Below are 13,901 nucleotides of genomic sequence, written 5' to 3'. Positions count from 1 at the left end.
CAGTGGGATGCTTTGCCTTGCCTAGCCAAGCCAGGCGGGGCTGGCCCTCTGGTTTGCCCATAAGTGGAACTCAAGTTGGCCTGCTCTTGCTCCACACTACACACAAACCCCATCCGCTTGCCTTCTCACCTAGTGACAGTGTAGGCGGGGGGTTCCCAGCTACCTGAAAGTAGGGCCCAAATGGAGAGGAAGGGCCTGAAACACTTCAAGAGCACCAGAAACACTGCACCAGCGCCCCCGCCCTTCCCCGGCATAGGATCCTAGCCCCCCACCCCTGCGCCGGTAGGGTAAACCTGCACGGCCCCAGCGGCAACCAGAGTCTGAGTCAACCTGGAGCGAGGCTTCGGGCCCTCTTTGCTGAATGGTCTCCGGCCTAAGGTCAGCCCGGGGCCCGTCTTGGACTGGCTCCTTGGGAAAGTTTGACCAAGTTGAAGTACCTCTCAACTCGGAGCGCCCAAGTGAAGCCAAGCACGCCGGGAGCTGTAGTCCCCTAGGAGATCGGGCGGTCTGAGAGCGATGCATGCCGGGAGTTGTAGTCTCCTTGGGGGTGAGGCGGTCTGGGTAAGCAGTGCATGCCGGGAGCTGCAGTCCGGGATAAGGGCTGTGCTTCGAGCCGGTCCGCTGGCGGATTGGCAGCGAATGTTAAAATGGGCGGGTGTTATAAGGTTCTGTGGCCACTCTCATTGGCTCGCAATCGACTCAGGCGTGGTGCCGTCACTTCCTCCCCGGCCGGACCTGCCCCCGGCGTTCATTCTCTTTAGTGTTTGCCCTGTGTCCGCCGCCTCCCTCCGCCACTGCGATTCGCCCCCCCTTCCCAGGCCCCCCTCCCCGCCTCGGGACCCGGCCAATGGACTGAGACGCCCGCCTGCCCGCCCGCAGCACCAGCCGGCCCGGGAGCCGCAGCCCAGGCAACCAGGTGAGAGGGGGGCGGCTCCGGATTCCCCACGGGGGAGCGGCGGCGGCGGGGCCTAGTGCGGAGCGGCGGCTCTGCTGTCTCTATCTGTGGGGTGTGCGAGGCCGGCAGCGGGGCCCTGATCGGCGGGGATGGGAGTCGGTGCTCGGTAGGTAGTAGCGCCGCTAGCTCGGGCAGGGGCAGGGTTCCCCTTCGCCTCCCGCTTCCTGGGGATGAGCCGGAGCCCTGCCCTCAGGGGTAGCGGTAGGCGGGCCCTGGGGGAAGTCGGCCCGGCCTGGTGTGTGCGGGGGGCGGCTCAGGTTACAGAGCGGGCCCTGGCTGAGGCTTCTGAGGGGAGCAGGCCGCGCTGGGTGGGAATCGCCGCCCTGTCCGCGAGGGAGGCAGCTGAGAGGAGCGTCCCCAGCCCTGCCCCGTCGGAGACACCGAGCCCCAGGTGCATAGGCAGGTGGTAACTGAAGCGCCAGGTTCCCTCCTTCCCACTCATCCCCTGTAACACCAGGGCGGGTGACAGCTACAGTATCAGCCACCCCCATTTTCCCGTCATATCATCATTTTTTTGGTAGATGTAACAGCAACAGGTTCCTTTGCGAGCTGTTTCCCTGCTGCCCGTTTTAGAGCTTGTGGGACAGGTGCATTTGTCTAGTTCATACCTGCTGCCCCATTGTGTTAGAGCCCCGATAGGCGATAGCTTAGCTTGATATACAGATGACAGCCTTATGTTTGTTTTTGCCTGTTGAAGAGGCAGAAGAACATGATGCACAGTTGTCAGTCGGTAGATTAAGATCACAGTGATACAAACAGATAAAAATGCCAGACCAGCAATATAATCCTTTATCCACTGCTTGGGTAGTAAGTTTACAAAATAGATACACAGTGGTCTTCTGAGTTTTATTTAAAATTCTTATAATTCTCATTTGCAACTACAGTACCTTGTAGCAATATTCCGGGGGTGGGGGAAGCTATATTTTAAATGTGTTAATGGTGATGTTAACATCATAGCATAAATGAGACAAGTTGTAGTTTTAACATGTGTTAGCTGGTCAAGGTAAACTCTGGGAATTGGCTTAGAAAAACCACAAGCATTTGGGAAGTGTCCAGACTAGCCTTTACAAAGGTGTTAACTATTTCGAGTTAATTGGCAGTCAGTTAAAAAAAATTTTAGTGTAGACATATACTGTATAGTTGATTTCTCCCACCCCTTACACATACATACACTTTCCGGTCCAAAATCATCATTGGGTTGTAGAATTTCATTTTAACAAAATAAAGCTCTGTACTGTGTCTATGTGTAAATAAATAAAATAAACCACACTAAAATAAATGGCAACTTTTTGGAAGTCTTTCATATCTTTAAATTTTTTCTTGTGTGAGCATCTGTCAAGCCAATCTGTGTTGAAGTTAATCTATGCATAGACTTACCTATGTCTGTGCAATTGTGCTGATGTAACTACGGGATCAGAGATAAATTGAAAAAATGGGCTGCCTGTATCTCTGTCACTGAATAATATAAATTCTACTCTACAGATATCTGGATTTTTAGAGCACCATCTAATAGTCTTTATTGGTAAATCTAGAAATTTTGAAAGTGGTTTGACTATATTTTTGCACATTTATAATTCCAAAAAGGGGAGTTCATTTTGCCTGTTGTCAATGCAACTGTTGAGAGTACTGTTACAACTTCTCTTAGACATGAAGATGTTGATATTTACACTGCAGGTATGTGTCTTGATTATTTTAGTGGACTGGACCAATAGAGAAGACCTGTGTGGTATTTTTGATAACTACAATCATTAGCCTTGAGTGTGTATTTTCAAACCATCTAATGTTATAGAAAAATAAGTAAAGTTTCATTTAACGTATTTTTGTGATAGTGGAAACTGTTAGCATTTAAAGGTGTACATGTTATCTCAGTTCTTTGCCTTAATGACATCTCTCTCTGCTCTTGGTTTTGTGTCTTTAAACAACAGTGTTGCTCCTGCTTCCCCTTCAGATCCCTGTTTAGGCTTTTCATCACTTGCTTCTCTTTTTTTTTTATCATGAATTCACATCCTCTCTCCTGGAGTGTCTTACTGTATTTGTGAAGCACCATGTAAATTATCCGCTATGTGAATTATTTTGAGCCTCATCTTATAGTGCCACAAATATTAACTTTGAGTTATTCCTTGGCTAATCAAGGTCTTGTAGGAGGAACATGTTTGTGGTTTATAGAAAGTTTGTCCAGGAGCACGACCTTGCTCAGCTAGAGTGTTTTTGCATTCTGATACTCATTTTTTCCATATTTGATAGAGTATGAGGGGCTAGTGCCTCTTTTGTGGCATCTATTTAAACCTTTCAATAACAAAATTTGGCTATCCTATTTTAATACTACACTGCTACCCTAATATAACATGACTCGATATAACACGAATTTGGATACAACACGGTAAAGCAGCACTCTGGGGGGGGGCACGGCTGTGCACTCTGGTGGATCAAAGCAAGTTTGATATAACGTAATTTCACCTATAATGCAGTAAGATTTTTTTGGCTCCCGAGGACAGGGTTATATCAAGGTAGAGGTGTAATTATAAAAGTTAAATAATCAGCCACATCAGAGCTGCTTAATACTGTAGGTTATCAAGCCATTGTCACTGAGGTCTAGTTTACATTTAAAACTTGGGTCGACCTAGCTGCATTGCTCAGGGCTGTGAAAAAATTTGACCCAGTTAGGTCAGTTCCTTCACTGTAGATGCAGCTAAGCCAACAAAATAATTCTTCCATCGACCTAGCTACTACCTCTGCAGTGAGAGGAAAAACTCTTCTGTTACTGTAGTAAGTGTCTATGCTACAGCAGCATGGCTGGAGCTGTGCTACTGAAGTGTAGACAGACCCCGATATTGGGTTATCATGGAGTATTTTGTAAAATGACCTAACTCTACAAAGCTATTGAAGTGCATGGAAATTTGTACTTGAAGTTCCAATAATAATTTTGGTGTAGGGGAATACTGGAAAGGAGCAGAGGCAGCTAAGCCATCAGTTTTGCAGTATTTAACCTTCCATGTTTAAAAGTGTGTAGCCTTTATGGTAGTGAGGAAAACACACATTTTGTAGTGTAGTTCTGTCTTCCTGGGTCTGCAGACAGCAAACTTAATTAGTTTCACTGTTGCCATGGGATTCTAACTAGCATTCATGAGACTGATCATGTCTTTGTCACTGCTACTTGGAAAAGTTGTGAACAGGCAGGATGCTGTAACTATTCACAGAGAAGGAGAAAACAGAAGAGGCAGCTGAGTGAAGGATAGCATGACAGTGCCCCTGGTCACTGCAGTGAGGAGTCTGGAGGAGATGTAAAGTAATGGATCCTTCTGTACAGTAAGGGGACTTGAGATGATGGAGGGGAAGGGGTTTGATATGTATTACCCTTACTAGCCAGAGGCTGATATTGGAGACAATAATATCATCTTTCTTGGTAGGCACCAGCCATCAAGTTAAAAATGGGCAATAACGACAAGTGAATGTTGAATAAATTCCCAGACATCCCACTTCTGCATCTTGGGCACGTCTAATATATTGTACCAATCTCTGACAGACCCAAGCGTCGTTTCATACACATTGACAAAACCTGTATAATTTTTCATGGCATTAAGGTGTTCATTTAATAAGAGATGGAAGCCTTGAGCAGGATTCAGAAACAGCTCTTTGTATGAGTTCCCACACCCTTCCTTATCTCAGTGCCTTTGTGGGAGGTGGTTGTTCTCACAGATTGGGGTAGGCTGGTAGATGTAGTATTCTAGTTATGTGGATGGCAGGTAAATTTTTCAAGACCTCAATTTTTGGGCTTTGGTTAATCACCACTATTTCTACTGAGGTTTCAGAAGTGTCCGACTGCAAGTTTCAATTTTTTAAGTAGTGAGTGTAGAGTACTAATAATTCATAAAGAATGTGATATGAAAACCATTCCTTCAAAACTGCAGATGTCACCAAAACCCTGCTGCACTGCAGATTTTCTCTGAGACCTTGGGCAAGTCACGTAGCCTCTCTGTTCCCCATCTATGACATGAGATAATAACACACTGTATTTCACAGGGACATTGTGAAAGGTTGTGAGGCAGGTAGGTACTGTTATAATAGGGGCCATGTAAGTGCCTAAGACAGATAATAGATTTATTTAAACCTAAGTTCAATATGTCTTTTGTATGAATGGGCAAAAACACCACTATTCCTGATCTTGAATTGAAGTTGTGCATATTTCATTTTATAAAAGCTTCTGTCTTCCCTTTTATACCCCTGAACAGGAATATGTTGCTGATCAGAAGAAATTATTCTGTCTACAGAATAACTCATACTTTTTAGACTTTAGTTTTAGCTAAAGTACAGTACAGTAGCACACAAAATAGGCTGCTTTACTGTGCCTTACTAATCAGTTACTATTTTCCCTCCCTCTCTTAGTTTCTGAAAACCAATATAGTATTTAAAATCAGAAGAAAAATAGCTACCCCCTTTAAAGAAAGGACACACACATTCAGAAATGGGTTTCTAGAAACATGCCCATTTCAGCTAGCTTCTAGTACAGAGGCGGGCAAACAATGTGGCCTGCAAGACCCTGCAAGATCCTGCCTGGCCCTTGAGCTCCCGGCCAAGGAGGCTAGCCCCTGGCCCCTCCCCTGGAGCCACGCCGCCGCACAGGCAGTGCTCTGGGTGGTAGGGTTGCACGCTCCTGCGGAGCAGCGTGACAGCGTGTCTGGCTCCAGCTGGGTGTCACGGCTGTCAGACGTGCTGCTCTGATCGGCATGGTAAGGACGTCGGGGGGGTTGGATAAGGAGTCCCAGGCGGCAGTCAGAGGACAGGGAATGGGGTGGTTGAATAAGCATGGGAGCACTGGGGGGCCTGTCAAGGGGTGAGGGTGTGGATGGGGTCAGGGGAGTTGGATGCATTGGGAGTTCTGAGGGGGGCAGTCAGGGGGTGGGAAGTGGGAGATATCAGATGGGGCCGGGGCCAGGCTGTTTGGGGAGTCACAGCCTTCCTTACCCAGCTCTCCATACAGTTTTGCAATCCCATGCAGCCCTCCGGCCAGAAAGTTTGCCCACCCCTGTTCTAGTAGATTTATGTTCTTTATAATTACAAGCTATTTGATTTACAACTATTAGACAAGTATGATAATGGAGAGGATATTTAAACAAACAGAAATCTGAGGACATTTAATAATGTTATCAATGTGATGCTATGTTGGTTTTGTTAGTCATTTGAAATTAAGAACTAAAAATAGACAAAAATACCTTTCTATAACCTCTTATTTGTTTAAAAATCATTCTGAAAAATATGTATCAGTCAATTAGATGTTAAACTTCATGAACCTGCCACAGTAATTATTCTTCTACCTTGTGATAGGTCACTCTGAAGATTGTCACTCCACAGGTGACAGATGTTCATAATGTATTGGCTTTTGTTATATTTAGGGTGATTGAAGAATTCCTTTAGTTTTTAAATATCTCTGGGGAATATGACTATAACAACTCAACTGAGTGTGATGGGCTCTGTAAGATATTGCATTTGTATCTAACATTTTTCTGATTAGTTTTTTTACAAAATATCCTAAGTATAGAATAAACTGGATTTTTTAATCTAAAAAAGGTGGCTAGAAATGTTAGTATGTCTTGTACAACTTTCATTTGTGTAAATTGAACATTCCTTGTCCGCTATTATTTATTGCACAGCCCTTTTCTCATCTTTTCTTTTTTCAGTCTTCTGTTGCATACTGCTTTCTGGTATAAGTACAGAAGAAATTGTCCCTATCCCACGTTGTTTACAATTAAACACAGTACAGTATACTAAAAACTACACATGGTGCATGGACTGAAGGTCAAACCTTCACATGATTGATTATTTTTTACATAAAATTTTAAATTTAATACTTGATGTATACCCTTGAACTGCTTCACACAATGTTCTGGGATGGTAGCATTTGGATTTTGAGGAAGGTCACTTATAGAACAGTGAGAAGGGGATTAAAGGACAAGAAGTCCAAGCATTTAAGAAGTATCCTGCTATTGAAAACGGTTACAATCATCCTGCAAAGTACATTCTCAGAGGCTGTATTGCTGCAATGGAGGGATACTTTTCTCTCTCTTCTTTTTGTACTATCCAGGTGAAAATCCTATGGAGAGAGAGGAACTTAAACCTGTCTTTAAAGTTTTGGCTCTAGTAAGATAGTTTTAAGACTTTTATGCTAAGGACTGAAATGCTACTTTGGGACTTACTTTCAGTCTTGGCTTATGTCAGAAAATCATTGCAGTGCCAAGAGACCATTCGCCTTCTCTGATAAAATAGTAGGAAATAACTGAGTAGGAAACAAATTTTAATTTTCAAGACCCCAGAGGCAAAACTGGGAGCATGCTGTGTGTAATGTCTGTTTAATAATCATAAAAAAAAGTGTTTTGAGTGGGATTGGTCTAAAATTGACTTGATCTTAGTACTGAAAGCATTTCTTTCTTTAAAAAAAACAACAAAAAAAGCACACCCTGGCATTTACTACATAATTTTTAGTTATGAGACATGACCAAGTTTGAATATGGAAATTATTGCTTTAATGTTACTTAAGTTTTAAACCTTTAACAAAATATATAAGACATTAACTCTTTAGGGAACTTTTACTAATCAGTATCTCTGCTTTCTCCTTTTCCTACTTCTACTGCATAATATCAGTATATAGCACAAGAAGTTATTCAGAAATATTAAGGAGCCTGACCTGGGCCCTGATAGTCAATAGTCATATAAAACTCACCTTGTAGTAAGTAAGGGCTGCAGCGTTTGATTCGTAGTTCTTAACCTTTTTCTATTGAACCAGACTTCATAAAAATTCTTCAACATGATGCCAGAGCCAGCGCTTTACCTGATAATATTGTCTGCACAGCTGTTACTGTAACTTTTAAAGATAATTGCAAAAGTTAATTTTTGAATAAGGCTATCAGATATCTGTTTCTTTGTGTAGTGTATTGCAATGCGTTCGTTCTGTGGAGGAGGCATAAATTCTGTTCCCTTATCTGATCTTAGTCCTCCAGTGTTAGATCATATGGCAGTAAGATCAGGCCTTGCTGTAGAGGAGGTACATCATATTCTTAAGCAACCCTTATGGCCAGGCGAAGAGTAGGATTGATTGACTTCATGATTCCAGTCATTCGTCCAAGTCTAAGGCTTGGTTTATACTTCCAAGTAGTTTGACGTAGCTGTATCAGTCAGAGACGGGAAGGGAACACACCCCTGACCAACATGGGGTTTAGGTCAGAATCCCCAGCTTAGACGCAGATAAGTCGATGAAAGAATGCTTCCATCAGCATAGCTGCTATAGCTCGTGGAGGTGGTGTTCCTTGTATACTGATGGGAAAACCTCTTCCATTAGTGCAGGCTGCATTTACACTACACGGTTGTGCCAGTATAGCTATGGCAATATAGTCTCGGTACAGTAGGCATCCCTAAGGGGGGTTAGCTGGGTTTAGGGAAGGGGAGCAGGAAGAGAAGGGTTGTCAAATCAAGCTGTAGTTCTGCATGGTAAAAAATGAAGCTCATTTGTAAACAATCTGTCAGTGAGACTATAATGTTTATGTAGGTTCTTGTCTAAGGCTAAGATTTTCAGTAGTCATGGGGAGTTAGGCACTCAATTCCCTTAGGCCCCTCTGAAATTCCCTGCCTAAATACTTAATGCATATATTGAAGACATCTTATAAAACAAGCCTCAGAAACTTAAAATATTGTGGAGTTATCATTTTTCTGAAAACGAATTCCAAAATTGTCAAGCAGTCTTCACTCTCAGCTACACTTTGGAGAATTTTTTGCCCTCATATTCAGAGTTTTCTTCATTGCTCCTGATGATAATTTTTAGAAATGATCAGTTAATTATAGAATACCTTAAAATATGTCAGTAGCTTCACAAAGCAAATTATTAACACTGCATTTTTTTTTCTTCCTAGGCTTTCTCCAACATAAATACCCTCCTTGGAACTAAAACCAAAACTTCACTGTCCCTGGATCACCTAAAGGTAGAGGAAACATTAAACCTATGATTCAATAACTTTTATCACTTATAGTGTCTACCTTTTTTAACTTAATATTCAAGAAGGTTATTAACTGGCAATATTCTGTTACACGGTGGAAAAGAGCTCTCTTTCCCCCTGCATATTTTGACTTATCTGAAACACCTCTAATAATTTTGACATTAAAGAAATTACCCAAAAAAGAAGTTACCTGAAAAAGTTACTTTCTTGCATAACTTTTTTTCTTACAAAAATCTGACAATTTTTGGCTGAGTGAATTGAGGCCGTAAACTCAACTTGATAGTATTTCTCTGGATGGGACGTAACTTTAGACTACCATTCCTGACACTTACAGAATTTCAGGGAATATTATAGGCATCAATAGCAGAATCCTATTGATTTTGGTAAAAATTGGAAAACCTGGAGGAGGAAACTGTGTGTGTGGGTGAGTGGGACACAGTCCCTGGCATCTGGTTAGCACACCCATCAACTTTAATAAGCTCTCTAACTGTTTATAGAACAAAGAACTGGTTAATGGAAACTACCAACTCCTTCCAGTATAACAACATTCCCCATCTAAACTCTGCCCATCATTCCAATGGAGTTTAAAATGTTCTTTTTTTCTGTCTTATCTCCTAGGCAGAAAGAAGAAAATGAATTTAATAAACTACAAATAGTACCACCTAAGCTATTTACATATGTCCCTGAATTGAAGGAGAGGTGGGGATGTAAGGGGGCAAATTGGAACTGTAGGGGTGGAGGAATGGAGGATACAAGAAGCCCCTGGTGTGTGCAATGAGGTTGGCATACAGAAGCTAAGAAGGATGACTCTCTGATCTAAAAGTGTCTTAATGAGAAAAGAATTGGGAGCAAAAACCACCTGTGTTCACTTCTGTACTCTGCCTCTGTTTCTGGTGACTTTAGGCTTCAGTTTTGCTACCTGTATCTCGCAAGGGTTGCCTAAAGTTTGTCAGGTATTTGCCATCAAGCAAAAGGTCCTATAGGAGTTCAAAATGTGTTTTTAATTAATTTTTGAATGCAGCTATCAAGCAATTATCTGGTTTTTTCACCTAATACATGAGTATTTTCTTAGTTTTCTACTTCAGTTGTAAAATGTCAGTATCAACCTCAGTCTCAAGTTTTCTATTGTATGTGGCAACCTAAAACAGTCTAAATTTCTGTTACAGGACACGTGTCGCCTTAATAAAGGTTATTGCCTATATTTTTTATAGATGTTAAAATATGGCCTATAGTTAAGCTTATGGTTTGTAGGAAATGTCAGTCACAATAGCTTAATGAGCACCTTGTACAAATCAGTTACAGTAGTTTGGCTACCTGAGTAGTTTAAATTTCACCAATAAATGGACACCTTGCTTTGTGCACTGTTTGGAGTTCTGTCAAAATATTTCTCAAATTTGATTTCACAAAGTGTGTATATTTGTTATATAGAAGTCATCTGTGGGCCATTCCTATATTTCTTATTGTTTGCAGTACCAGAAATGAAATAAATAGAGATGTCTTGGAAAAAACCCTATAGAATTAGTTAAATATCTGCTTCACAAGAAAGGTTAATCGTTGAATACAAGTTTCCCTAGGCTTTCCCTGCTCTGAGAATAAGTGTTGATGCTGAAATATTTCCAGATTGGTAATACCTTGCCAGATGCACAGACATCATGCAATTGGACTATAAATATAAATGGGCTCTGCTTGAAGGAGCAAACTAGATAACAACAATTGCATCAATCAACAGACAAGTTATATCTATGTACAAACAAGCATTGTGTATGTTGATAGTAACACAGATGAAAAGGATAGGTTAATTAGAAAAAATTCACCTGCAACACAATTCAGTTTTATCTTGTTTTTTTAAAAAAGTAGCAAATTTATCTTGAGGTATGGAAATAAATAGTGGATTCATGCATTCAAGCAGTTGGCTGGCATAGGGTAAATGTTAAGGGATGACACAAGCTGGCAATTATACTTCAAGTGAAGTTTTAGCTCATTATGGATTCTTTCAAATCTCCAATTTGGGCAGACATTACTGCCACCTAGAAACAGTGATGGGAGAGAGCACTCATGATTTTGTTTGGTGCATTTTTCTTGCCTGCTAAACTGCCAACATTGTGTACTGGGGGTCTCCATAATAATGTTCAATACCTATATAGCATTTTTCATCTGTAGATTCAAAGCACTTTACAAAGGAAGATTGGATGGAAATTGAGGCATAGAAAAATTCTGTGTGGTTCCACTTAATTTAAATGCTGTTACTTGGTTTCTTCTGAGGCTGGAAATCTCATCTCAGATTCCCAGAGCATAAACAAAGGCTGAGCTCTTTCAAGTTATTTATTTGAAAGTTGAGAGTGTGGATGTTGGGGTGCACTGAGGGGAGGTAAACTACATAACATTGCTCCAAGTAAAGAGGTAAACTTTCAGCAGCCGTTTCGTAAACCCTGCCAGGCCTTTGTCTAAAACTTGCTGCTTCTTTTCAGCCTATGAACAAACTGCTCAAGTTATGACCCTATGAACATGTCTACAGTGATTTTATTGTCTGGTTCTGGAATGTGAACAGCTGAAATTTGTTCACGTTTGGATTAGTTTCTAAAATCTTATTGCTTTAAGTCATAGGTCATGTGCTGGAGTTTCTCTAGAATTTTAGGATAATGGCTGAATTCTCTGTCTTAAGCGTTGTTCTCTCTAGGGAAGCTTTTTCAGACTTAATATTGTCATCTGACTCTTGATGGAGACTGAGCCACGTAGAACTTAGTTTAAGCTATGATTGTATGTGACACTCCATCCCTTTGTCCTCCACAGTAAATATAGAAAATAACTAGTATCCTACTCAGAGACTTGCTTCCCTGCAAAAAATGCTAGAGCAATTTTGGAAGATCTAGGTAGTGAGCACCTTGTGGATGAAAGGAGCAGAAGAAAACAGGAATAAATGTATGGAGAAGTAGAAGCATAATATTCTAAGCTAAACCACGAAACATGGGGAGAACTCAGACATAATAAATCAAATGAAAACTTTGGCTAATCCTGTTAAGTACATGCTGACTTTTGAGGCAGTGTGGCTACTAATGGATGTCCCTGACTATCAAAAATGTATTGATTGGGGAAGTACTGATCCCGATAGATCGTGATGTACACAGAATTAAAGTAGCATTCTGCTGTATTTTTATCTTGATTGCACCCAGATGGGTCAACACTTTTAGCATGGCAGTGATTAACAATATTCTGAACCAAGCAGTAATTTAGGAAGTAATAGGCTTGTGTTGCTATTACCCCCAGAGGCTTATACCAAGTAACCTATGAAATTGTTCAAGAATGACCACCTAGAAAAAGAAATCTGGGTGGCGTTGAATGGCACTGTGACTGCATGGCAGGAAGTTGGTACAAACTTCAGCAGCTTTTGCCTAAATATCTCCTATTTCTAGAAAAAAATAACTCTGAGCCATTGGGTTGCTTTGACAGTGTAAGTGTGATCAATGTACGTATTGACATGATTTAATTTCATTATTTTTTCTAGTCTTAAGTTTGTATAACTAAAAATAAAATGTCACCAAATTTTAGTTTTGGCATCCACAAACATCTAACAAGCCACATTTGTTACAGAGAGGAATGTGTTAGTGGCGTATATTTTAACATTTGTAAAAAGAAAAGTCAAACTTTCTCTTTTGTTTGCTACAAGGACTGAGACTCTGTCCAGAAAAGTTGCAATCAGTGTTTGTGCTGGTATGTACGTTCTTTAGGCTGAAAGGGGTCATCATTTCTATAAAATATTGTTTCATAATCTGCTTCAAAATAAACTCTATTTTAGTAAGCTGCTATAATCTTTGGGGGTTACACCATGTAGTGCATTCTTGCAGTAGTTAATCACATGGTGTTTTTAAACCAGTAATTTTGGGGACATACAAAACATCTGAATAGGTTAGTTTTTATAGTTGTGGAATTTAGCTAGCCAGTCTCTTTGAAATCTTAAATTATGCTCATTGGTCGATCTTAATGCTGACTTGAAAACCTATGAAATATTTAATGAGCAATGTAAAAGTTTAGAAATAGGCTTATAAAATTAAACTCTAGTCATCATCCAGTGAGCAAAATAGACTAAATATCAAGCAATGAGGGGAATTATGGAAGGCAGTCTGCCCTTGATAAAAGCACGGAGTGTGCTTTGGTAACTTCCTAATTAAATTAACTATTGTACCTCATTAGTATTTATATGCTAACAGTATTTGTTACTGTGACAATGCAAGCTGAAAGGTCTTCGGAACACCAGCATTTAAGTTTGCTTTTTTGAGCATCTAGTGTATTTGCAGTACAATAACCAAGCAGAAAAATCATTAAAGGAAAAAAAGTCAGAGCTTAGTTACATTTTAGATAGTGAAGTACCTGCTACAGGACTGTGCTTTACCCTTGAAGACCTTTTGGAAACAGCTGCTAGAGATGAATTTGGCGGCTTGCTTAAGCGATGTCTACAGTAGCACTTTTGTCAGCATAACTTATGTCACTTGGGGTGTGAAAAAATCTCTAGTGTACACATAGCCTTAGTTAGCAGTTTCCCACAGGACTTATTTTTTTCTATTTTCTGCACTGCTTCTAGCTTGATTCAAAGTGCAATTTAGTGTTTGTTTTGCAGCTTAGCTACCTGAGATTCCCTCTTCCTATTTGGTGCCACAGTAGTGAAGTTCAACTGAAAAATAGTGCACTGGTTTAAACAGAGACTCATAGACTTTAGGGTCAGAAGGGACCAATATGATCATCTAGTCTGACCTCCTGCACAAAGCAGGCCACAGAATCCTCCCCATCCACTTCTATAACAACCCCCTAACCTATGTCTGAGTTATTGAAGTCTTCAAATTGTAGTTTGAAGACCTCAAGCTGCAGAGAATCCACCAGCAAGTGACCCATGCCCCATGCTACAGAGGAAAGTGAAAAACCTCCAGGGCCTCTGCCAATCTGCCCCGGAGGAAAATTCCTTCACTCTGAGC

The 13,901-nt window shown here is 41.0% G+C and overlaps 1 protein-coding gene across 17 annotated transcripts in view; it reads left to right on the top strand.

Moving 5' to 3' along the window:
- The first annotated feature begins 716 nt into the window (after positions 1-716).
- Positions 717-13,901, top strand: part of STAU1 (staufen double-stranded RNA binding protein 1) — a 54,354-nt gene continuing 41,169 nt past the window's right edge. For 4 of the 17 annotated variants that reach the window (XM_075072266.1, XM_075072265.1, XM_032767319.2 and 1 more), the window contains exons 1-2: positions 749-916; positions 8,854-8,922. The gene's annotated coding sequence lies outside the window, so the exon portion shown is untranslated. Of the gene's footprint in view, positions 1,062-4,863; positions 5,002-8,853; positions 8,923-13,901 lie in introns of all 17 variants that reach the window. The other 13 variants (XM_032767314.2, XM_032767312.2, XM_075072264.1 and 10 more) reach the window with 9 other exon arrangements.

Source organism: Chelonoidis abingdonii, chromosome 14 (genome assembly GCF_003597395.2).
Source record: "Chelonoidis abingdonii isolate Lonesome George chromosome 14, CheloAbing_2.0, whole genome shotgun sequence".
Classification (NCBI taxonomy): Eukaryota; Metazoa; Chordata; order Testudines; family Testudinidae; genus Chelonoidis; species Chelonoidis abingdonii.
The sequence above is the reverse complement of the archived record's forward strand: the minus strand, read 5'-3'. Positions and strand labels throughout refer to the sequence as shown.